Here is a 25,463-nt window from a genome sequence, read left to right as displayed (position 1 = left end):
GACTTTCAGGGTAGGAGCGGAGCGGAGCGCCCCACCTATTTTGAAAAATTCGCGAGGATTCGTCGACAGGCGCCAAAGTTATTCAAAATAGAATGTTGCGGATTTCCTATGGAAACGTGGTCCTAACTATAACTACCTACTGGCGACCGCCAGTAGGTAATATATATATATATATTAAATGAAAAAACCAAAGGTTTCACACATGTTATAGTTAGCTGGACATTTCACTCGTAAAAAACCAATGAAATTCCCCCGTTATAGTTAGTTCAGCTAACTATAACTCGCGCGCCCGCAATGCACTACTGATGACGTCACATATTACATCACTCATGACATGGTCACTGACATCACTCATGACATCACTGATGACATCTCAAATGACATCACTGATGACATCACTGATGACATCATCCAGTGAATGTGTGTTTTTCTGAAAATTAAATATGTTTTATATATGTATATCTCAAGGTCAATGGAAGAATAAATGGGTATATAAGTGTCTAAATGGATGCTTTGTTTTTGAAAAATGTATTGTGTAACTGACTGATTAAGTGTATCATAGTGAATACATGGCTTACTGAGTAATGTTTAAATATGAAAATATCTGTATCAGTCTCTCACTTTGTGTATAAGTGGCTGCATGGGTTGGTGATTAGCTTCATGGGTGTCTATATAGGTTATTAGTTGTTTTTTTGAGTATCAGTCTGAGTGTCTGCATGGTTCGGTGGGGGGTATTACGTAGTGCATAGGTGCATGAATGAGTGATTCACTCTTTGTATGTATTGAAGACAGCATGTGTGCAGGACTGTATGGGTGGATGAGTGTGTGTATGGGTGTGTTAGTGAGTGAATGACTGTCTCAATAGTGTCTTTATGAGTAACTACATATCTATTAAACTAGTATATGTGACTATTGGTGTATATAAGTGAGTATATGTGAGAGTGAGAGATTGAAAGAGTTCCTGTATGAATAAGTATGTGTTTCTATAAGTGACTGTTTATAAGACTAAGTATGTGTAAGTTTCCGTAGAAGTAAGTGTGGTGGTGTGTGTATAACTGTATATGCAAATAAATGTATGTTTGTTTCTTTATTAGCATGAGTGAGTATGTGTGAGTAACTCTATGGATGAGTGGCATTGTGTAACAGGATGTATAGGTGTATGAGTACATATGATGAGTGAGTACATGTATGAGTGACTGTATAGGACTGTTGGTGAATGAGTGGATGTGTATGTGGTTCTTAGAATTACTGAAGAGGTTGTTGTAACTGGTATTGGTATGTCCATTGTTTTGAAAATTTTAGTCTCTATTTTTGAATGTGTGTATCAAAGGTTATATTAGGGGAAGAGGAGGTCTGCCACTCTATCACAAGGATGATGTCATCAGTGATGTCATCAGTAATGTCATTTGAGATGTCATCAGTGATGTCATGAGTGATGTCAGTGACCATGTCATGAGTGATGTAATATGTGACGTCATCAGTAGTGCATTGCGGGCGCGCGAGTTATAGTTAGCTGAACTAACTATAACGGGGGAATTTCATTGTTTTTTTACGAGTGAAATGTCCAGCTAACAATAACATGTGTGAAACCTTTGGTTTTTTCATTTAATTTCTAAGGTTTTTTAAATGCTAATTCCTAACTATAACGTGTGTGAAACCTTTGGTTTTTTCATTGAATTTCTAAGGTTTTTTAAATGCTAATTCCTAACTATAACGTGTGTGAAACCCATGGTTTTTTCAGTGAATTTGCAAGGTTTTTTAAATGCTAATTCTTATACTTACCTTTTTTTTCAATTTTTTTTACATATTTTTATTTTAATTTTCTATCCTTTTTTAAAGACTATGGTTAAATTTTAAAAATTCTACAATATATTTTTTATTTTTACCATTTTTTTAAACTAAACAGGTAAGATGTATTAGTATAACATAGTGGGTTTTTTATTTCCTCTTTTTTTTTTTTTTTAGTATTTTTTTAACGTGCGCGTACGGTAAGCACACGTCTTGCTTTTATAACGTTAGATTTCTACGCTGCTTGCGTTCATTTACGCAATTTGCGTAGACGTACGTCATGCGTGCGCAGCGCGTAACGCGTACGCTGCACGCGCATGTTACGCGGAAGTGAAGGGGCGTGCCTGTTTTGCGCATGCGCGCGTGCGCGTGTCTTTTTTACGCGCATGCGTACTTTTGCCGTAAGCGCTCCGTAAGCGCACCGTAAGCGTAACGTACGCGCACGGTAGGTCATGTGATCAAGAAACAAAACTTTTGATTGGTTTAAAGTACTTTCAGTTCTAGAACACTCCTACACCACACCCATTCCCCTCATTTCTGCTTGTGATCCCTTAGGAGAAGGAGCTGAGTTGTCTTTGTGATACGATGGCAGAACAGCAGACCTCTTCTGAGAGTGAGGCTAGCAGCACTACCTTGAGGCAGAGAAGGAGGAAACAAAAGAGCTCTTTCATATGGGAGTATTTTTCTTTTCCAGAGGGCAAGAAAAAGGTAAATGCACCCTTAGTGACTTGTAAGCTTTGTGACCGTGTACTTTCAAGAGGGAATCCCAACAAGAAGTATTCCATCATGAAGGTGTTGAGACACCTTCATGATGTACACGGTAGGACATATGCTCGACATACTGAAGGTAACCCTTCAGTAAGTCAACCAAGCACATCCACAGCAGCTCAGCCTGGTCCATCATCTGCAGGGCCGAGTCCATCTTCGGCAGGTCAGCTGAGCCCTTCATCTGTGGGGGGAGCATCTCCTTTTTCTGGTCCTCTGGAAACCAACCATCGGTTTGCGAGGGTTTTAATTCGGTGCGCCACTTGTCATGATCTAATTTGTCATAGGGAGACCAGTGTTGCCCTAGTGAACAATTTAATAGATCAGCACATTTGTCGTACCGACTAATATTCCCATTCTTTCTTTCCTCTGTCCCTGCATGAACACAACGGCTCTTTTAAGAGCCAACCTTACCTTTCAACTTTTTTTTATATATTTTTTTAAACTTTTTTTTATTTTTTTTTTACCGTACGCGTACGGTACGCGTAATTTTTTTTTTTTTTTTTTAAAACACTAAAAATCAATTATCACATTACAAGGTCCTTGAGAGACTACAATGAAAAACTGAAAATGTGATTGTGGAGAAGTGGAAAAAAGGGACCATGAAATTTTTGACTTACCATACCCACTCAAAAAATTATTTATTAATTAAAATTTAATTTTAATTGCTTTAAAAATGGTTCAAGTTTTCAAAAATTTTCTATCTCAATCTGAAAAAAAAGAAAAACGTATTAATATTGAATAAAACATTATATAATACAGTACACATATTTACATATTTTCCAAAAACAATTTTTTGCCTTTTTTTTCTGTTTTCAGAATATATTGCATTTCACTATAAATCGTGAAAGCAATTGCATTCATCACTTAACAGCGGGCAAAAAAAAAATAACAATCTCAAAGATTGTTTAAAAAAAGCCCAGAATCTCTTCTCAGTTAAACATAACATTATCAAAATGCAAAATATTATTCATTAAAAATATCATCTAATAACAAAAACTATTTCTAAAAAATACCGTCTGACAATTTTCTTACAGAAGCATAATCTCAAAAATAATATATCTCAAATAAATCCACAATACATCTAGTTTCCTTTCTTTTAGGCCAAATGTTAATTTTTGAAATTAATTTTTGATTAAATTTCCAACGATAATCCAATAAAATTCCAAAATTTAAATTGTACAGATGTTACCGATTCTCTCTAAAATTTTGGTTTCCGAAAGATTAATTAGGATTTAATTAAGTCCACAATACAATTGGATACCTTTCCTTTAGGCCAAATGGTAATTTTAAAAATCTTTTTTGATTAAATTTCCAACGGTAATCCAATAAAATACAAAAATTTAAATTGTACAGAAGTAACCGATTCTCTCTAAAATGTTGTTTTCCGAAACATTAATTAAGAATTATATAAGTCCACAATACAATTGGTTACCTTTCCTTTAGGCCAAATGATAATTTTAAAAATCTTTAAATTTGAAAATTCCAATAGTAATCCAATAAAATGGTAAAATTATTTTGTACAGATCTTGCCAAGTTTCTCTAAAATTTAGGTTTCAGGAAGATTAGATAGGAATTTGCTAAATCAAAAGGCAAACGTTGCTTGAAAATCAATTGTGAATCATTACACATTGTCCAGCCTTTTTCACATTACGATAAACTGTGTAATGTCCAGAAGTAACAGTAGGTCCTTCATGGAAAATTATTGCAACTGTTACAAAAGTTTTTCCTGAAATTGATAATTGCTGTCCTGTAAACTTCTTTATTAAAGTATCCAATTTTGAACCATCAGCTCTACATCGTTGCATCATTAAAATTACATACTGTCCGTATTCCTTTAAAATTAACGTTGAAAACATGTCAGATTTACACTCCCTGCATTCCGTGGTATGATTAGCATCTTTAACTAATTTAGCAAAAGTGACTGTTTTACTCTCTGGCAATGTTAAATAAATAAACCTTTCAGAATCAACATTAGAGCCACATGTATTGAAACAGTTTTCACAACTATGTTCCCATTTATAAGACAGACCAAACATATTTTCAATGGGAACCCCTTCTTCTTCCAGTACCTGAAGAAAATACAACAAGAATTCCTGTGCGTCTTGCTGTACATTTTGAGAAAACTGTGTACATCCTGAACATACATCTAAAAGTTTTCTAATTTCAGTAGCACTTTCTATTTGAGTTTTATCATTACTCAGCTTTTGAAAAAGGAGACTCAACTCAGAACAGAATCTTTTTCTCTGATTTACTATTATCTGCTCTTGCAAACTTTCCAGATAAAATGCAACATTCAGCACTACATTAGCGTAGCAGTTGACACCAGAGCTATTTTCAAAATGACATCCTACAACCTCTTCTTCATTTTCCTTTTTCTTTTTGCTTGCAATTACATCACTCCTCTTTTTTTTCCTCCTCTCTACACCCTCATTACAGATATTCTCATTTCTCCTTTTACGAGAAACTACACGTTTCTCTAACACAGGATACTGACCTAAATGAGGAGCATAGGTTCTTCTTAATCTATTATACTCCTTTACACAGTTTGTATCTGCACTAACTTTTGAATCATCAAAGTCTATCATGAATAGGCCAGATAATGTTTTCACTCGTGACAAAGCTACATAAACCATACCTTCTTTGAACACAGTTGAACCAATGTTTACAAATGCACAATCTACAGTCAATCCTTGAGACTTGTGAATAGTTACAGCATATGCTAGAGAAAACGGAAACTGTTTCCTTTGTACATATAAGTCTTTCACAAGCATAAAACGAACTGTACAACGACAAATGTCTATAACTTCTTCTATCTGATCAAATTTTATTTTTAAACATTCAATTCCATCTTTTTTCTGATAATTAATAAAACCCACAACTCTTCCCATAGCTCCATTAACTAAACCTTTTTCAACATCCAAATTTCTCCTTAAAAATACTCTACAGTTCATGCAAACATATAGATTTTTTTCTAATCCAGCAGTTTTGGAAATGTTCTTCTCTAGTGAATCCAATTTATTTTTCAGTTTGCCTGTTAATGTGATAGTAATTCTTCCATCCTGAATTTTGTCCACTGCTTCCAATTTCCTGATATCTTCCTTTTCCAATTTCAAAAGCTCCTCATTGAATATTGAGCATTCACGTAGAGTTGGCATTAAGCAGATGACACTTTTCTTTTCTGCAATGTTCTTGTATATCTTCTCTGCAACTATTTCTTCCTTTGGAAATAAATTATGTAGCAACCGACTCTGTAATGCTTTTGTGCCAGCTTCAGTGAGTAGTCCAATTCTGATATCTTTCAGAATACTTCCATATTCTTCATCGTTTGCTTGTCTCATATTAGTAGTAAGTTCCTTGTACTCAAAGAAGGACCAAATGTTTGCATTACCGATGCTTCCCAATGACTTCTTTGTGTCTTCATGTGTCACAGTATTAAACACTGGTTGTCCTTTAACTGGAGTAAGCTGTAGAAGATCCCCAAAAACTATGACATGTTTTCCACCAAATAACACGTCATAGTCTGTCCTTAGAGTTTGCTGCATTCTTAAATGCACAAAGGCAAGCATTAAGTTTGATACCATGCTCACCTCATCAATAATGAGAACTTGCATCTTCTTCAATACTCTTGAAACTTCCAAGCATGCTTCTCCAGTTAGCTTGTGGTATTGTATTTTGTTCTCATGCTCCACTGGTAACATTAGCAAACGATGTAAGGTGATTCCTTTTATGTTATATGCTGCTAACCCAGTTGGAGCAGTAACCACACAAGACAAAGTTGAATCCGTTTTTTGCTGTAGGTAGCTTCTGATGACTTTTATTAAGAAACTTTTTCCAGTTCCAGCTTGTCCGCTTACATACATCCTGATTGAATGAAATGATGTGCATGAGCACTCTTTTTTTTCATGTAGTAATCCGTGATCAATTTTGTTTCTGATCTCTTCATAAATTTGTTGCTGCTCTTCATTCAGTTGTCTTTCCAAATTTGGTAAGTCTATAAATTCTTCTTGAGCTTGATTCATAGCCGTTTCCACTTCATTCATGGCTATTGCAGCTTCATTTTCAACGATTGGTTGTCCTAGGGGATCTTGACTGAGTGTTCCTGAACTTTGGCTGTCTTGAGAACTGTCTCTAGCTACTTCAGCTGCAATTGTAGTTTCCTGTTCAATTTCTTCATTTAACATTTGCACATAAGTTGTGAATGTACTGCATTGTATGCTGTCTTTGCAAGCATTAAAGGAATCTTCATAGCTTTGAAATTCTCCCAGTAGTTCATCCTCTGTACGCCATGGTTTAAACAGCTGTAAAAGAGCCAAGTAGTAAAATTCCTTTTTCTCAGTAGTGTCGCAACTGAGCCTCCTGTGATTTATCAAACTTCCTTTTGTTTGCTTCACCAAACATCCTTCCTCACCAATGACTTTATATTTTCCATTGTTGATGTCTTCTGCGGCTTTCCGTGAATAAATGTAGTTCTGCAGCACTTCATAGAGACACATGTTCTCCAGATGATGACTTCTCTTGGGATAATATGTGTCCAACATGTTTGATTTCAAAATATCTGTACTTTCTGGGTCATTCTCGGCCAAATATTCAATTTCTCCAACAGATTTCAGTACCCGATTTCTCATTGCTGCAAGGCCTAAACTTGCCCAAATTATTCTTCTTGATTTCGAGTAGAGACTTGCAGAAGATAACCTATCTGAACATTCGTAGGATCCAATTTCTCTATGCGATAACATCTTTAAACTGAAACTGTACAGCTTCTTACTGACAGTCTTCTCGTGAGAAATCTCTTCCCACATTTCCTTCAATTCAGTTTTTTCTGATTTAGTAATGTAAGACGTTACATATTGAGTAACAGCAATGGAATTGTCAGCTACATACTGCATATCCATGTTAGCATTCCACATGGATAAAATGACTGGGTTGTAGTCATTTATATTTTTTGATTCTTCTTTTCTTTTAAGGTTGTAGGTATTCTTAGGTGATTTTCTTGTAATAGTATGTCTCACAGATGACATAAAACTGTTTACTCTTCCATTTGAAAGAACAGGTCTAGGAAATCCAAATCGACATTTAGTGTAGTATTTATCTTTGCTCTTGTATTTCCGTCGACAGTATTTTCCACACCGATGACTTTGGAAACGTAAAACTTGCTCCTTTAACTTTTTCTCTTCTGTGCTTTTTGGTATAGCACATGTTGCATATTCTTCAATGAAAGATAACACTGCTTCATCAGTATCTGTTCCAAACTTTGGGGCATCCTTGATCCACAACAGCATATGAATATGAGGAGCACCTCTTGCCTGGTACTCTTTTCTCCAAAAGAAATCCTCTACTTCTCCAAGAGGTGGATTTTTTTTATTGCAGATGAAGGACATCATAGCCTCAAATCTATGATTGAAATATCTGCAAACATTAACCGGATCCAATGAGCACAGTTCTCCAGCTGTCTTGTATTCGATGTTTTTAATGTTTGAATTTGCCTCTCGTAGAAAATCCAGTAAATCATCCCAAGCGTACTCAGCACAGCTTAGGGTAAGGAACCATGTTGGTGTTCCTAAATTCCGTAACATGCATTTTAATTCACCATGGCGTCGGTACCAATATTCATTTGTCCCACGCTGACAAGCCATCATATTGATCAGTTGTGTTTCCAAATGATCATCTCGGTGCTGCACTTTCTCCATAAAATCCTTAGCAGACACATTTTGTAAATGTACTCCACTTTTTAAAATGTGATTTACTGCATAAGACAATGCAGACAAGTCGCTTTCAAATAAAAGATGGAACAAATAAGGAATACTTTGTCGAAATCTGGGATCTTCTGCATATAGTCTTGTAGTTCGATACTCAGAAGCTGGAATCTGTTCTGGACGTTCATCGTATCGTCCTCCTTTTCCTGTAGGAAACAGCTGGGGAAAACATCGAGCTTCCAAGCTCTCCTCCCATACACTCACGGGAGTTCCTTTTGCTTTCTTCATCTGAAACAGATCAATAGTGTCTCCCATAACTTCTTTTGAATGAAGAGGATGTATGCTAAAATGTTCATAAATTTCTTCTTCCTTTGACTTGTCCACTTTTTCAATTTGACCAGTTGGTGTTTCTGTGTCTTCTTGTAAATCTTCTTCTTCTTCTTCTTCTATATAAATTGATTCATACCATTTATTATTTTTTTTCAAATACAAATTTGCTCTTTGTACTTTTCGTACATCCACCAGCTCTTGCCAAATCTTCTTATTCTTTGTAGGTACACCATTAACCAGAATAACTAATGGTTCACTTTCCAAAGTATCTGCATCAATAATTTCCATATTTTTTTTCAAATCCAAGGGCAAATACACCACTCTACCTTTTAAACCTCTCAGTAAATCTGAAGGAGGTAATTTACCAGTTTTGGGCTCCATACGTACTATGGTCTGGAACGGATGAACACATTGAATAAGTATAGACTCATATGTATTTAATTCAGAAAGTTCGGCAGGAATAGCATCCAATTCTAAATTATTATGTACAGCTCTGGTCGGCATTCTATTTTCTTCTAATTTGTTGTAACAGTATTTACAAATACGCTGAACTTCACCCAATTCAAAACAATTTTCAAGAAATATATATGTGGCAAAATCCTTCCACTTATAATTATCTTCATTTTCACTTTTTCTGTAGAGATCAACATACCTGGTTTGTTTTCTATAATGAGTTCTGCGGCAACAAATACAAGTAATATTTGGTCTTTCATTAGAGATTATTTCAAATTTTGTTATGTGATCATTAAATGTCTTACTTACAGAGGGTTCTACATTCTCTTCCACTTCTTCCTCATTTACTGTGTCCTTTTCTGCACTGTCTTGTTCAGGACCAAAGTAACAAAACTGAATTTCATCAACAGCCTTCTCTACATCTGATACCGATCCACGGAGCAGAGCCCTATTCAATTCATCTAACTTTATTGCTGGACTTTTAGCAAAATACAACCGTCTCACAAACTTTCTCATTTCAGTATGATGAACAGCCAGCATCCTAAAATGATGAAAAACACTTTTACACACTTTTTTAGATAGACAAGCCAGAGAATGACCCTGCAAACCAGTATTCTCTCTCACTCTGCATGGATCTAGACTTTGAAGCACCTTAATCTTCTGTTTTACACTTTTTTTACTATATTCTCTTAGAAACTCACAAAATTTATCAATAGATTCCTGACGCACAGTGCAAATACTACTACAATTCCAAGTGTACACTGGGGCTTTAGGACGTCTCCCCATAGCCTCATACGCCATCACTTGTACCTCATCTCTTGGAACCATTTTCTCCTTCTCCATTATACAACCATTTTTCACTTTGTAAGCACGACCTCTGGTGTCAACTGCATGCAGCAAACTATTACTTTGAAAATAACTCTCTTCATTAAAAAAAGGTTCACTACTTGAACTATGCATCCATTCTCCTAAAAACACTTTACAAAAGTTTGTTCTTTTCACTACTCTTTTCCTTTTGCTTTGTGATTTCAGTACATTAACCATTTTATCTAATGTACGCATCCTATTCAAAATTAAAATGAATAGTTTCCTTTTTAATTCTAATGCCTTTGCTGCAATAGCTTCAATTTCTGTTTTTTCTCTTGTAATATTTTGCCTTTTTCTTATATTTCTTCACATCCTTTATCAAATTGGACATAACTCTTCTCTGAAAATTTTTCTACGTATCTCTTTAAACGCTGTTTTTCTGTTTAAGTTAATCTTTGTTATTGCAGAAGGTATATTTGCATTAACTAAATTCTCAATTTTTTCCTGTTCTTTTCTATTGAAAACATTCTTTCCAGTACAGACATTTTGTACATTTTTCCTTTTTTTGAAGATGTTCTTTAAAAAATCTTTTGTCTGCTTACCAGACGACTTTCTCTTTTTCCCAACATGAGCATCTCCAACTAACTTAGGTCCTCCAGTTGTCTTCAAATATAGTTTTTTTTTGTGGTTTTTCGTTACTCTGGATTTTGTAGGCATCTTAAATTTTGTTCACTGCTCTTCAGCAATACCTGAAAAAAACTAAAAAAAAATCCTTTTTTATATTTAAATATATTACTACATTTTTTATGATCTTTTCAAATCTTAAAATACTAAGTACCCCTTTCCTAGAAGTGAAAATCACAATAACACATTCACAAATTAAATATCTAAAAACAATTCCTGTGTGCACACAGAGTCATGCTTTGAAATTAGGCAGAAAACGAAATTTCTTTGCCAATTGGAAAGCACACATTCTACTACTTTTTTGGCAAGTAATAAGTACTTTTACAGTCTGACACATTTTGAATCCACTTTTAAGATTCTGATAAAAGCACATGTTCAAACTGCTTTTTGAAACCAGCACCATGTGTAACCTGGGTGACTGACTACACTCCAGCAAGGGCAACCAGCCTTAGTGATGCTGAATGTATTTGCATTACTGACTGCAACCTCAAACCCAACTCGGTTGTGAATACTGTGCATGATTCCACAGGATAAGCAGCTGGGTGTGTGCTAAGAGTCTGCTTCTGCATAAAAAAATAGCTCCCCCTTTCCATCTAATGCAAATGTAAAATCACCAGAGCAATACCAAACAGATTTCTGAGACCAGCAACATGTGTAACCTGGGTGACTGACTACACTCCAGCAAGGGCAACCAGCCTTACTGATGCTCAATGTATTTGCATTACTGACTGCAACCTCAAACCCCACTCGGTTGTGACTACTGTGCATAATTCCACAGGATAAGCAGCTGGGTGTGTGCTAAAAGTCTGCTTCTGCATAAAAAAATAGCTCCCCCTTTCCTACTAATGCAACTGTAAAATTACCAGAGCATAACGCAATAAATCTCTGCCTGTAATTCCTCTTTGCACACAGAGTCATGTTTTCATATTAGTCTGAAAACGTAATATCTTTGCCAATTTGAAACCACACTTACTACTCTTTTTTTGGCAAGTGATAAATACTTTTACAGTCTGACACATTTTAAATCCACTTTTCAGATTCTTAAAAAAGCACATGTCCAAACTGCTTTTTCAGACCAGCAACATGTGTAACCTGGGTGACTGACTACACTCCAGCAAGGGCAACCAGCCTTAGTGATGCTGAATGTGTTTGCATTACTGACTGCAATCTCAAACCCCACTCGGTTGTGAATACTGTGCATGATTCCACAGGATAAGCAGCTGGCTGTGTGCTAAGAGTCTGCTTCTGCACAAAAAAATAGCTCCCCCTTTACATCTAATGCAAATGTAAAATCACCAGAGCAATACGCAATAAATCTCTGCCTGTAATTCCTCTTTGCACACAGAGTCATGTTTTCATATTAGTCAAAAAACAAAATTTCTTTGCCAATTTGAAAGCACACTTACTACTCTTTTTTTTGGCAAATGAGTACTTTTACAGTCTGACACATTATGAATCCACTTTTTAGATTTTTAAAAAAGCACATGTCCAAACAACATTTTCAGACCAGCAACATGTGTAACCTGGGTGACTGAGTACACTCCAGCAAGGGGAACCAGCCTTAGTGATGCTGAATGTATTTGCATTACTGACTGAAACCTCAAACCCCACTCGGTTGTGATTACTATGCATGATTCCACAGGATATGCAGCTGGCTGTGTGCTAAGAGTCTGCTTCCCCCAACTTGACTTCTGCCTAGTACCCTTCCCCCAACTTGACTTCTGCCTGCTACCATAGCAACAGCTCATGGAACACTGCTGTGTGGTGTCAGGTCAGAAGTTCAGCAGACAATGTTTCATTTTCAAAGTGCAAGAGTGCTTGACTTTTCAAACCTAACAGCAAATCCATAGTACTGTTCTTTGGTAACACATTTTTTTGTACCAATACAAAACATGCTTCTATAAATTTACACATACAGCCTAGTTTTTATTGTAGAATGGTATGAAACAGCCAATCAGTTTAAAAAAAAATATATATATATGTATGCCTTCATTTCCAAACTGTCTTTCATTTCTTTTTACCATTCTACTGAATTACACCTCCTGAGTGCATCCAGTTCTCCTTTGAAGATGTTCACAGTGTGGATTGTAGGGCACAGCTATGTCTTCTGGAGTGAAAAGTATGCAGAGAAAACAGGTATGGTGAGAGACCTTGCTTTGCCAAATGTAGACATTAAATGGATTGGTCAGAGAGGGTTAAAGTGGCACCAATTGATGCCATTGGTGAAATCCTTCATGCAAATCCAACACCCTGACCTCATAATAGTGCACTGTGGTGGCAATGACCTAGGCACTTTGACTGGGGTAGGTCTGGAAATGCTTATAAAGGAGACCTTTGCACAACTATTTTCACTTTTCCCTAAAACTGCCTTTGTGTTTTCTAACATATGCCAAAGGCAAAAATGGAACTGGTCCAATCATTTCTGTCCACAGATTGACAAAGCAAGAAAGCACGTCAACAAATCTGTTTCTGCTTTCCTCCGAGACTATGGTATGGGTTCCATTTACCACAACAACTTGCGTTACGACATGCAAGACATTTATAGAGGAGATGGTGTGCACTTCAATGATGAAGGGAACAGAGTCTTCCTCTTGAACCTTAGACTCTGCATCGGTACTTACTTGTAGGTACCACTAAAAAATCACTTCATAAACACAACGGCTCTTTTTAGAGCCCCCTAATATCTAAACACTTAAATCTGCATTTCATTTCATTTTTTATTTTATTTTTCTACCGTACGCGTACCCCGCGATTTTTTTAAAAATTAATAAATGTTTTTTTTGTACTTTTCTGTCCTTCTTTGACCCCCTTTCAAGTGTTAGGGGGTCTGTAACTCTCTTCCTTGCCCCCTTTTCAAGTTATCTCCCTTTTTTTTTCTGACTGAAACACACGAAATGGCGGCCGCCGCTTCCTGGTTTCGACCGATTCGAATGTTTACTAAGATCTATCAGCCAATCAGAATCGCGCTCGCGCACGTCACCGTACACGTACGGTAAGCGCACCGTAAGCGCACCGTAAGCTGGCTCAGATATATATATTGATTTAAAGGCTATTTTCTCAGAATCTACTGAACAGATTAACACCAAACCTACAAAAGGCACTTCCTTGACCTGAGGACTACCTCTCTGCCAAATTTCATTTAACTCTGTTCAGCCGTTCGGGCTGTAGCTGTGTCTAAAGGTCCTATGGAAAAATGCATGGGAAAAACGCGTTTTGGGACCCCCCTTTTATCTCAGCCCCCGCTTGACGAATCCCCCCGAGACTTTCAGGGTAGGAGCGGAGCGCAGCGCCCCACCTATTTTGAAAATTTGGCGAGGATTCGTCGACCGGCGCCAAAGTTATTCAAAATAGAATGTTGCGGATTTCCTATGGTAAGAGGGTCCTAACTATAACTACCTACTGGCGACCGCCAGTAGGTAATATATATATACATATATATATATATATATATATATATATATATATATATATATTCTGAGAAATACCTTATTGAAACAGATGATGTAGAACTGCTTGTCCCACTGCTGTATCCTCTTTCCACGCTGTGTCTAGACAGTAGTGTCTAGTAAAGGTGTGCACATTCGTCCATGTTGCCGCTCTGCAGATGTCCAGGAGCGATACTCCCGCGAACAAAGCCGCTGAAGTTGCCATCTTTCTCGTGGAATGAGCGTGAACTCTGGATCGCAGGGGTTTTCCAGCTTTCTCATGGCATAAGGAAATGGCAGAAGTTATCCATCTAGAAATACTAGATCTGGACAGAGCTAAGCCTTTTCTAGGCCCAGAAAAGGCCACAAATAGTTGGTTTGTCTTTCGAAATGATTTTGTTTTTGTCAATATAGAATTTTAGACATCTTTTGATGTCTAGAGTATGCAGGGCTCTTTCCGCTGCAGAAGAAGGACCTTTAAAGAACGTAGGCAACACCACAGGTTCATTGAGATGAAAAACAGAAGGGACTTTAGGAATGAATTTAGGATTTGTCCTGAAAATAACTTTATCTTGCCTGAATTGAAGAAATCGTTCTGCAATAGAGAAAGTCTGAATCTCACTGACCCTCCTAGCTGAAGTGAGGGCTAATAGCAAGGCCGTCTTCCAAGAAATGAACTGTAATTCCGCTTTAAGTACTGGTTCAAACGGAGGCTTCATGAGCTGCGTCAGGACCGTATTGAGCTGCCAAGGGACTAGCGGATGTTGAACTGTAGGAAACACTCTGAAGAGCCCTTTGAGAAATTCCTTTATCACCCTTTGCGACCAAAGAGATGGATGATTTGGTACTCTGCGATATCTTTAAATAGCTGCAAGATGCACTTTGAGTGACGCATGAGAGAGACCTGCTTTGGCCAAATGTAAAAGGTACGGGAGAATTTGCTCTGGAGAGACATTAAAAGGATGCAGAGCTTGAGATGCACACCACTGGTAAAATCTCTTCCATTTTGCTGTGTGAGTTTTATTTGTTGAAATTGCCAGAAATTGAGAGAGGATATCCCGGCACTCTTGAGAAATATTTAAGGAGTGGAATTCGTGCTCATGAGGTTCCAGGCTGACAAGTTCAGCGATGTTAATTGTGGATGGAGAACTTGCCCGTTGTTCATAGAGATTAGGTCTTGAATTAGTGGAAACTGTACTCTGGGGGCCACTGACAACTGGAGGAGCTCCAAGAACCAGAACTGTCTCGGCCATGCCGGGGCTATCAGAATTAAATGGCACGGTTCCGATCTCATTTTCTGTAAAACTCTCGGTATCAGAGGGAATGGAGGAAATGCGTATTCGAACATTCCTGTCCAGCGTAGATGTGGAGGATTGCCCCAAGATCCCGCTTGAGGGAACCTGCTTGCAAAGTGCTTGCATTTCTTGTTGTAGTGGTTTGCAAACAGATCCAGAGATGGGGTGCCCCACAGACGAAACACTCTCAGAAGCTGACTTTGAGCTAATTCCCACTCGTGGGAAACGCTAGCTGATCTGCTCAGGATGTCTGCCCGTGTGTTGTGAACTCCTGCAACGTGCTGGACCTGGAGAGAGATGTTGTGCAGCAGTAGCCATTTCCAAATCTCTTGAGCTTGTTTCGATAAGAGCTTTGACTTGGTACCCCCTTGTTTTAATAGGTAAAACATCGTCGTCGTACTGTCTGTCCTGACTAGTACCGTCGAATCGTGGATTCTGGGGAGGAACGCCTGTAAACCCAAGAACACTGCTTTTAGCTCCAACAAGTTGATATGAAGCTGAGCTTTGTGAGTGGACCAATGTCCTTGAATTTCGAGGTCTTGAAGGTGTGCCCCCCAACTTTGAAGTGATGCATCTGTCGTCATAACATAACTGGGAAGTTGAGGTTCGAGGAGCAGACCTTTTGTTAAATGTTTTCTGATCCTCCACCATGACAGAGCTGACTGAATCTGAGGCGTGATGGTGATCCGATCCTCGAAGGACCCTTGGGATTGCACCCATTGCTTGTCGAGAAGCTCTTGGAGAGGCCTCATGTGCAACCGGCAGTTGGGAAGCAAGGGGATGCAGGAAGACATCATCCCCAATAAGGACTTGAAGATTCTCACTGAAGTGAACCTTCTTGTTTGCAATTGTGATGCCAGTTTTAAGATTTTTTGAGTACGCTCCTCTGAAAGATAAGCTTTTGCTTCCTTTGTGTGAAGCATGGCTCCTAGAAATCGAAGGGATTGCAACGGAATGAGAGACGATTTTTCCAAGTTAATCCATAGTCCTAGACAATGGAAGAGATCCATGCAGCATTGTAGAGAGTGCAGGGAGTCCTGGTATGATGCGCCCTTTATGAGCCAGTCGTCCAGATACGGATAAATCTGGTGGCCTTGTTGTCTCAGGTGCGCTGCTACTGGCGCCATGCACTTTGTGAAAACCCGTGGCGCCGATTTTAGACCGAAGGGTAAGACCTTGAATTGGTAGTGGCGCCCTGCCACCATGAAACGTAGATACTGCCTGTGTTTGATGTGAATAGGAAAATGAAAATAGGCATCTAAGAGATCTAGGGATGCCATGTAGTCTCCTTTGCGTAGCATCAGGAGGATTTCTTGAAGTGACAACATACGAAACAATATTTTTCTGATGAACTGGTTTAGACCTCTCAGGTCCATTACCTGCCTCCATTTGGAAGTCTGCTTTTTCTTTATCAGGAAGAAATGCCAGTAAAATTCTTTCCCTCGCTGTTGAGGCAGAACTTCCTCTAACGCCCCTTTCACAATAAGAGACAAGATTTCTGCCTTGAGGGCTGAAAGATGCTATTGCTTCCTGTGAACAGGTTGTTGATTCGGGGGCTTCTGTATGGATTCTAAGGTATGGCCTTGATGTATCACGTCCAGTAGCCATTTGTCCGTTGTTATCGACAGCCACTGCTGATAAAAAAGAGAGAGGTAATGGTCATTTTTGAGGTTTGACAAGGTGGTGGGCGCCCTGGTAAAGTCAATGTCTCCGATTGGATTGCTGTGATTTTCCTCTTGCAGCAGACTTTCCTCTGGACTGCTGCTGGTAGGAAGTGTTTGAAGAACGAAACTGCTGGTTGTTTGAAAACTGGCAGTACCCCTGCTGATTGTAAGGTTGGTACCTATTGGACTGGAAAGAAGATCTCTGATTGTACTGGCCTCTAGAACTTCTCCTCAGAAAGGACTGGAATCTACCTTGTTGCAGAGAGCCCAGCACTTGCGCTGTGTCTTTGTCGGATTTTATTCCTTGGAGAGCATCGTCTACATGCTTGCCGAAGAGATTCTCCCCGTCAAAAGGCATATCCACAATTGTTGCCAGGACTTCCGGCCTGAATGCAGTGGCCTTTAGCCAGCCTTGTCTCTGGAGTGCCACTGCTTCGGCCATTTGTCTAAACGCCACAGATGAAATATCCATAGCAATATCGATGGATTCAGAGGCTGCCCTAGCTCCATCTTGTAAAATAGTGTTTGCTTCTTCCTTTTTGTCATCTGGGAGATGAGCTAATAATGGTGCAATGTCCGACCACATTTGTCTATTGTAACGAATGATCAGAGCTAGAGCGTTTGAGGCTCGAATCGAAGCCGCTGCCATCATTGCAAAACGCTTCCTCGAGCCATCCATCCATCTTCCTTCCTTGTCGGGTGGAGCTGAAGAAGCCGAGACTGGGTTTTTGGACTGTCTCTGTGCCGCCTGATTCTGGGTGTGGATGCCCAATTCGGCATGCTGGAGAAGACTCTGGGGCCCGATATTTCTTCTCTATTCTGGGCACCGAGGCTGCAAACGAGGCTAGATTTTTCATTATCTTCAAGCCCTCGTCCCAGATATGACTAATGATAGGAATTGATCTGATAGACTTTCTAGATGATTCTTTGAAGTCATAGAGGAAACAATCCGTTTCCTGCACTGGTAGTGGAAGATCAAACCTCTTGGAGGCCCTTTCCATGATGTTGTGGAATCCTCCAATGTCCTCCGGTGGAGAATTTGCTGGTGACGGAGACGGTGTCGTAGACAAGATAGATTGATCCCATTAGTCACCTGCTGGCTCCTTCTGAAGAAGTTCCCCTTCTTCTGGCTGGTCTTCTCCATCACTCTCGCGAAATCATCTCTAATTGTAATTATTGGAGGAGAGCGTATTTTTTGCACCGTAGGCGGAGGCTGAACCACCGAAGCTTGAGCTGCAGGTTGAGAACCGCCTGAGGTATTCGAGGCAGGAGCGTTAGCCTCAGGAAAACTACGATAATAGTCATTGATCATGTGACTTAAATCAGTCACTAGAGAAACAGGCATCGAAATTGAGTCCTCCCTCACATTAGGATGTGCCTCCTCTTCCTCTTCATACTCGTATGACTGTTGGAAAGACTCATATCTTTTGGAGCTGGATACTGGACGATCTTTAAAAGAAAAATCCCCTTGTCCTTCCTGGCATTCTTCTTCGTCTGTGTCCTGGCTCTTAATTTGTAGCTGTGAGGGACTATAGGCTACTCCAAATGACCCTTCCTCCTCCGATTCTTGTAAATCCAGCAGATTTGAGGGAGGAAGTGGAGAAATTGTTGTCCAAGTAGTAAATTCCGTGGATTTCTTGTCCGACGACGAGCCCGTCGACGGTGGAAAAGTCCTGATAGAGATCAATGATCTTGCCATTGGTGACTTAAAGGTCATCGTCGACGGAGCTCCCGTCGTCGGTGCTCCCGTCTACGAGGTCGACGACGAAGATATTCGAATAGTCGCCGATGAGGTCGTCGTTGACGAGGTCGACGGTGTCGTCGACGCTCTTCCCATCGACGGTGCCGTCGACGAACCTTTCTTCGATGGCGTTGTCTTTGTAGCTGCCGTCGACATCGCTGACGTCGATTATGTAGTCGTCGTTGACGTTTTCACAGAAACAAGCTCCGGAGTCGCCCCAGTCTTCGTCGACAGGGCTGCAGACACCATTCTTGTCTCTGAAGACTTCTTTAGAGGTGTATGAGGTAGAGAAGATGAAGACGCCTCCTTGTCTTTAATTTTTTGCTTTTTAGCATCCACTTTCTCTTCAGAAGTATTTGACTCCCGCTTTTTAGAAGATTGTGCTTTTGAATCATCTTCTGAGTCAGTCTCTGAGGTGGCCTTCTTTTTCTGAAGACACAACAGCAAACGTGCTACTCTGTCCTTTAAAGTCTTGGCAGAGAAAGTTCTGCAGTGCTTGCAGTCCTTAGGCACATGCTTTGGATGCAGACAGTACAAACAATCTTTGTGGGGGTCCTCAGACTATAATCTGGCCTTCCCACAAGATCTGCAGGACCCGAAAAGCCTCTTTTTAGAGCCTACAGACATTTTTAGACACAAGATGAAAAACAGTACCTTTAATCCAGATGAAAAGACTGTTAGATAGAACGGTCAAAAGTTCACCCAGGAACAAACTGAGCAAGGCTCAGGGAGACTCCTTCTCACACGACGGCAGTTGGAAATCTGAGGTATGGTGGCTCTGCTGGGGAGTGTGATGTCAGGGCTGGCAGCTGATTGGCTGAGTTTTGGACCACATAATAATGATGTTAGGTTACCAAACAATATAATTCCCTATGGGTTTTCTATGCAGTTTTCTCTTTTTACTGCTATTGTTATTCTTTTACCGTGAGACTCCCACCATGATGACGGGGAAGATACAAGCATGTGAATCTATGAAAGATTCAATACTGGAGAATGTGTATGCCCCAAAAATAGATGAGGACACATTCCTAGAGAGCCTGTCAAGACACTTAGCACATCATTTGACTACCTCATCCATTATAGTGGAGGATTTTTACTGCGTGTGATACCCAGTCTGCACCCTCCACTGAGTGACTCTCAGACCATTCGCAAAGCCTGTGCATTTAAAGACTGACAACAACATTGGGGGCTCATTGATTCATGGAGATGCTTATATCCAATGGGGCGGGATTATTCTTTCTTTTCTGGGCTTCTCAAAGTTCATGTCTGCCGAGATTTATTTCTCTGTACCCTGAAAATTCACAGTTCAGTACACACTGTGGAGTATCTGGCCTGCACCATATCGGACCCCAACCCTGTCCTATTACACTTACAGTAGGATCAAACTCGACCCTCTCTTCCTGCATGAAGACTTAAACCAGAATCGCTGGAAGGCCAGGTCGTCTATGAAACGATCAGGAACAAGATACTTCAGTATATTGCCGATACCACTGATACGGCCTTCTCCCCCCCAGATAGAATGTGACTCCTTCGAGGCGGTTCTCCGGGGTCATTGCTTGGCTAAGTCGAAAGGGATCAGACACACTTTATTAGGAGAGGTCCTGGCTGCTGAGCAAGCGCTGAGTGACTGAGTTACAATCTGAGCTTTTGGAAGCTAAAGAGGTTGTGGTAGTACAGATAGAACAGCTTTTGTGCTTTGACTACCAGCAACATAATGATGGGACACACACTGAATGAGACAAGTCTGGTTCCCTATTTGCCTGGCTGGTTAACCCAGACAAGCGTGGCTGGACCATAGTGGAACTGGAAGACGGAGGGGAAAACAGATTATACTCGCAGGAGGATATTACTAACATATTTGCCCACTATTACTCTACCCTCTACACAAGTTCCACTTTGCAGGTCACTGCGGTGACGCAGGCATACTTGGAGACTTTGCATCTGCCACAACTTGATTTGGAGGAAGCGAGAGTACTTAGGGGGCATTACTCCACAGGAAATAATGTATGCCATCAAGCTTATGGCGCATAAGACCCCAGGAACTGTTGGTTTCCCGGTGGAATTCTATGCCACCTACCCTGCAGAACGGGTTGGTAAATTTATACATGGTGGCCAAGGCTTCAGGAACCTTACCGGACACTACTAGGGAAGCGGTTATAGGCCCATCCTAAAACCAGGTAAACCAGCCCATGATCGTTCAGCATATAGACCACTATCGATGCTAAACATCGATTACATAATCCTGAGTAAAATTTTGGCAACTATGCTCTTGTCCCCTATTGCCTAAATTGATCCACCAAGATCAATCGGGATTTATCCTATGCCGCAAGACGGCAATCAACATCCCAAAACTATTGCCCATTCTACAAGCTAGGGATTATGAACGAGGCGCATAGACTTTGATGTCAATATTGAAAAAGCATTTGACAGCCTAGAAAGGCACTACCTGTGGGGTTAGGTGACAGCTTTCTAACGGGGACACGATTACTATATACCTGACAGACTGCTTGAGTCCACACCGGGAGGGTTCTCTCTGCAGGTTATTTGGGGGAACAGGGGACACACCAGGGTTGCCCCATCTCCCCTGGTGTTTGCTATCACCATGGAGCCGTTGGCTGCTTCTTCCTGGTATGGACGTATGTATAGGAGGTTACATAATGGAAGACATCACCATCGCATAGCGCTCTATGAGGATGACTTACTCATTTTCTTGCGCAACACGTGGGAGGACTTGATAGGAGTCCAGTCCATGCTGTAGAAGTTCGGTCTCTTATCTGGTTTAAGAGTCAATTGGCAGAAGTCCAGGCTCTTTCCTGCAGAACAGAGCGACGGTCCCCAAGAGGGACTGACTCAATTACAATGGAAACCCCAATGCTTGGCTTACTTTGGGGCTAAGGTTTATCATGATCGGTCTGACCTATTGGATGGGAATGTAGGAGAAGCTATCAGATACCCGAGATCTTCTTTAGATTTCTGGAAGACATTAGCGCTTTCGGTAGCAGGCAGAATAGCGCTATTAAAAATGGTGGCTTTCCCCAGCCTTCTCTATTTTTTTAATACGCTTCCAATGTGGGTCCCGAAAGTAATAGTTCTTGAGCTTGGCTCATTGATCACTGCTTTCATAAGGGAGACAGGGCACTGACAATTGGTACTAGAAACGATGTAGTGCAACAGCTGGATGGCTACCGGTCCCGGACTTTGAGACAATACATACCAATCCAACTGCAATGTCTGATTCAGGGACTGGCGTACAGAGGGGATCCGAGTCGGGCCCGAGCCCTTTTGTGCCACCACTCTCTGACCTCCTTAAAGTATTCCTACAAGTGCAAAGGTCATCTGCGAATGATACCCAGGAGTTTTGGGCAATGGCCAAATGGTGGCATAGAGGTTTACAGAAAATATGTACCAAAAGTCCATACTCCCCTGAACTACCTCTGGTGCTACTGAGGGAACGTCCCCATGGTGGAAGCTGGTGGGCCTTGATATTTGGGTTGAGGGGGGGCGATAAAAATTGGAGACCTTTTTAAGGACCCAGAACTGCTCCCATTTGAGGATTTCAAAGCAGAATTTGATCTACCACAGGGACATTTTCGCCTGTACTGAGTGCACACAGTAGCAATAAGAAAACACTAGTGCACAGCATCTACTGAGCCCCGTACACTGAAGAGTGGTCAATACATAGCTTTACCGTCAAGACGGTCTCATGCTTATGCAGAGCAGTGCGTGAGGATCTAGGTTGTAGGAATATTTGGGTATCCATAGTGCTGATAAGGACTGGGACATTATCCTGGAAAGAACGCTCAAGGTGTCTAGGAAGTCATGCTTCGAACTCAATAATTATTATGTTCTTCATAGGTCATCCTTAATTCCAGAGTGCATAGGCAGATACTTTCGGATAACGGATGCGTCATGCCCTAGATGCGGGGAAGGAGAAGGCATACATCCTACACATGTTCTAGTCATGCGCCTCGCTGAGCACGTTATGGGAAGAGGTCTTGCATATGGTTGAGGCAGTCATTGAGAGAGCGAGAGCGATACCTCGCCCCCAGGACAAGTTAATTCCAAGATTTAGCGATTATTATAGCCAAGCGCGCGATTACAAAAAATTGGCAGGCACAAGGGGTCCCCAATTACACATGTGGAGAAGGTAAATGAAAAAATGGGTGGGCTGCGAAGGGAGGATACTTCTAAGGAAAGCCTGATGCAGAATAGGAAAGCTTGATATAGCCCGTGCCTGGGGAACCATGGTGGGTAGTTGTTAGAACCAGACACTCCTGCGGTATCGCCTCCAGGGTCACCATGATCATTTCTACATTATGATACACCACTCGCTCTGGCCTGCATTGGGCACCTTCCGCTACTTATTGGGAATTAGCGCCAGGCTGTAAGATACTTGGTGTCTCACTATCCACCATACTGGAGCACTTTACTAAATGTGTTATAAAATGTCATCCATGTGGCATTGTACTGACTCATTGGATGGGGAGGGTGGGAATAGAATATTTATCGCTGTACACTATTTACCTGATGTTATTGAAATTTCCTTGTGCGGCATATGATTAATGTAGTGACTACGTTATTTGATGCATGAAAATCTGTTACAGTTTTAAAATAAAATACAAACCTGTGGAGTTTATGCCTGTAGTGCTTTCTAAATAAATGGCATCATTGGATGAAAAAAAGGTGCCTAGCAGATCCCCCTTGCAATAAGCCCCTAGCCTTTATCGCATGAGGGACAAAGAATTAGTTACTTGCCTGTAATTCTAATGTTGGTATCTTACATGGATTCACATGCTTTATTTCAATCCAGTTACCAGCTTGGGAATACATGGCTAAAATAACCATACATCCAACTACAGTGTTTGTTTAGTTGCACATCCACCTCGTTTAAAAACCACCAAATCTTCAGCCAATGGAAGTGCTGAGCTGACTTCTTCCAGTAAAGGCCACCATAGCTTTGGTTTTGCACACAAGTTTGAAGGACAGAAATAATATTCAGAGAGTCTTTTACCAGGAAGGAGGGGTGATCATATAGAACTATGAAAGATAGCAACAGTGGAGGGATGGAGTTTTAACTGATTTCTTCTCCAGCATTGACTCTTTCAACAAATCATATTGTTGATTCAGAATAGCATAGTATATTCAATCTCACAACAAAAGGAAAGCAGACTCACCTAAATGAAAATGTTTGCGTAGGACTGCTTGGCCCACTGAAGAATCTTTAGCTGCATTTAAGACCAGGGAGCAGCGTTTGGTGCATTTGTGCTTCATCTCTGTGCTGGAGTTCCTTTTCCGTCTATAGGCCAGAGTGCTTCTGACTCTGGTGGAATGCAATTCCACTCTTTTACGTAGGGCCCACTTTGCTTTTTAGTGGCAAAACATAAGGTAGACTGAGAGCCAGAGGGCAATGCCCCGCTTGACTGCAGCAAAGTATACAAAACAGTGATTGCTGGAATGCTTGAATTGATTTCTGCCACTAGCAATTACTCGGGCCGACACCCAGTCCATCGTTATTTCGCATACCATGTCACCTCAATTTAGAGCCAGCTTTATTCAATCAGTCTTGTCCCTGCTTCACTGGGACACTTCAGCCTGAACTCCCAAGCCAGGTCCTCCAAGCACCAAGCAATCCAGGACGTTTCACCCTAATTAGGGCTCATCAGTCAGGTATAGCTTGGTTTCAGTGACAATGTGCATTGGTCAGTGCTTTGCGAGAGGGCAGCTTTTGCCTGAGTAACTAAAGGAACCTAAAAACGGATCTGATGAGCGGATATACAGGATGTTGTTCATGTAAAACTTGATGCACCTGTGTATGTCTAGTGGATGTTAAATCATTGCAGCTGACATCACAGGGTTTTGGGATGAAAGAATGACAGCCTCATTCAAGCAAACGTGCAGGGGGAACCTTGGACACAAACTTTGGGTTAGTGCACAAAGTAACTTTCCTTTTGTGAAATTAATGTAAGATTCTTCTGTAGCTCCCCCCCCTCTCCTTGCTGATTTCATAAGTGCTGTCTTTCAAAAGAGTTATATGAGATCTGCCCTATGGATGGACTCAAAGGACCGCAGCATCAGTTGACTGAGCACTATGTTCAGATCCCATGGCACTAAAAGGCATTAAATATGGGGGATGCTCTGAAAAGGCCTTTTAGTAATTGGTTTCCCATTTTAAAAAAAAAACTAGAGTGGAGCATTATTATATCTCCTGAATCTTGGTATAGCTGCTATACGACTAGAGGAGTTTTTGAGACCTTCCTTAGCGAAGTGAGTATTGTACAGCTCTATCTGTTGTGGTTGTACTGAAACATGATTTTGCCCTCCAGCCTTAGACCACAGGCAGAAAAGCTCCCACTTGGCACTGTACGTTTTGATTGTAGAAGGCAAACATGTTTACACTAGTTTTGCTCTGCAGCCTGACGAGATGTCCAAATAGTCAAATTCAATCTTTTGCCAGAAGGAATATAGAATATATATGTACAATCGGATACAAACGCTGGGAGGACGTGTACTTGGCGCCCGTACGACAGATTATAGGAGCATACAATACATCCGCATGGAGCAACTAATTACATTGGAAATAATATTGGTGGACATTATAGGAAGGATATGGGGACTTACAAAGTCGGATTAATAGAGAATAATGCGTGAATGAGGTATACAAGCAGCAAGACCGGGACGGAAGTATTACTGCCGTAAAGGTGTATTACGTGACTTTTAGGAGGAAGAAAGTCATGGGGAACACCCTACATGACAAAACACGTGTTGGCTGGGCCTTAAAGAAAGAAGCTAAATTGTCTGGAGAGAGCTATATACCC

General features: G+C 40.5%; 1 long non-coding RNA gene across 1 annotated transcript in view; it reads right to left on the bottom strand.

Moving 5' to 3' along the window:
- Positions 1–25,463, bottom strand: part of LOC146867719 (uncharacterized) — a 73,410-nt gene that overhangs the window by 3,922 nt on the left and 44,025 nt on the right. Inside the window, exon 2 of the long non-coding RNA XR_014966128.1 lies at positions 10,442–10,598. This is a non-coding gene — a long non-coding RNA (uncharacterized LOC146867719). The remainder of the gene's footprint in view (positions 1–10,441; positions 10,599–25,463) is intronic.

Source organism: Triturus cristatus, chromosome 1_2 (assembly GCF_964204655.1).
Source record: "Triturus cristatus chromosome 1_2, aTriCri1.1, whole genome shotgun sequence".
Lineage (NCBI taxonomy): Eukaryota > Metazoa > Chordata > Amphibia > Caudata > Salamandridae > Triturus > Triturus cristatus.
The sequence above is the reverse complement of the archived record's forward strand: the minus strand, read 5'-3'. Positions and strand labels throughout refer to the sequence as shown.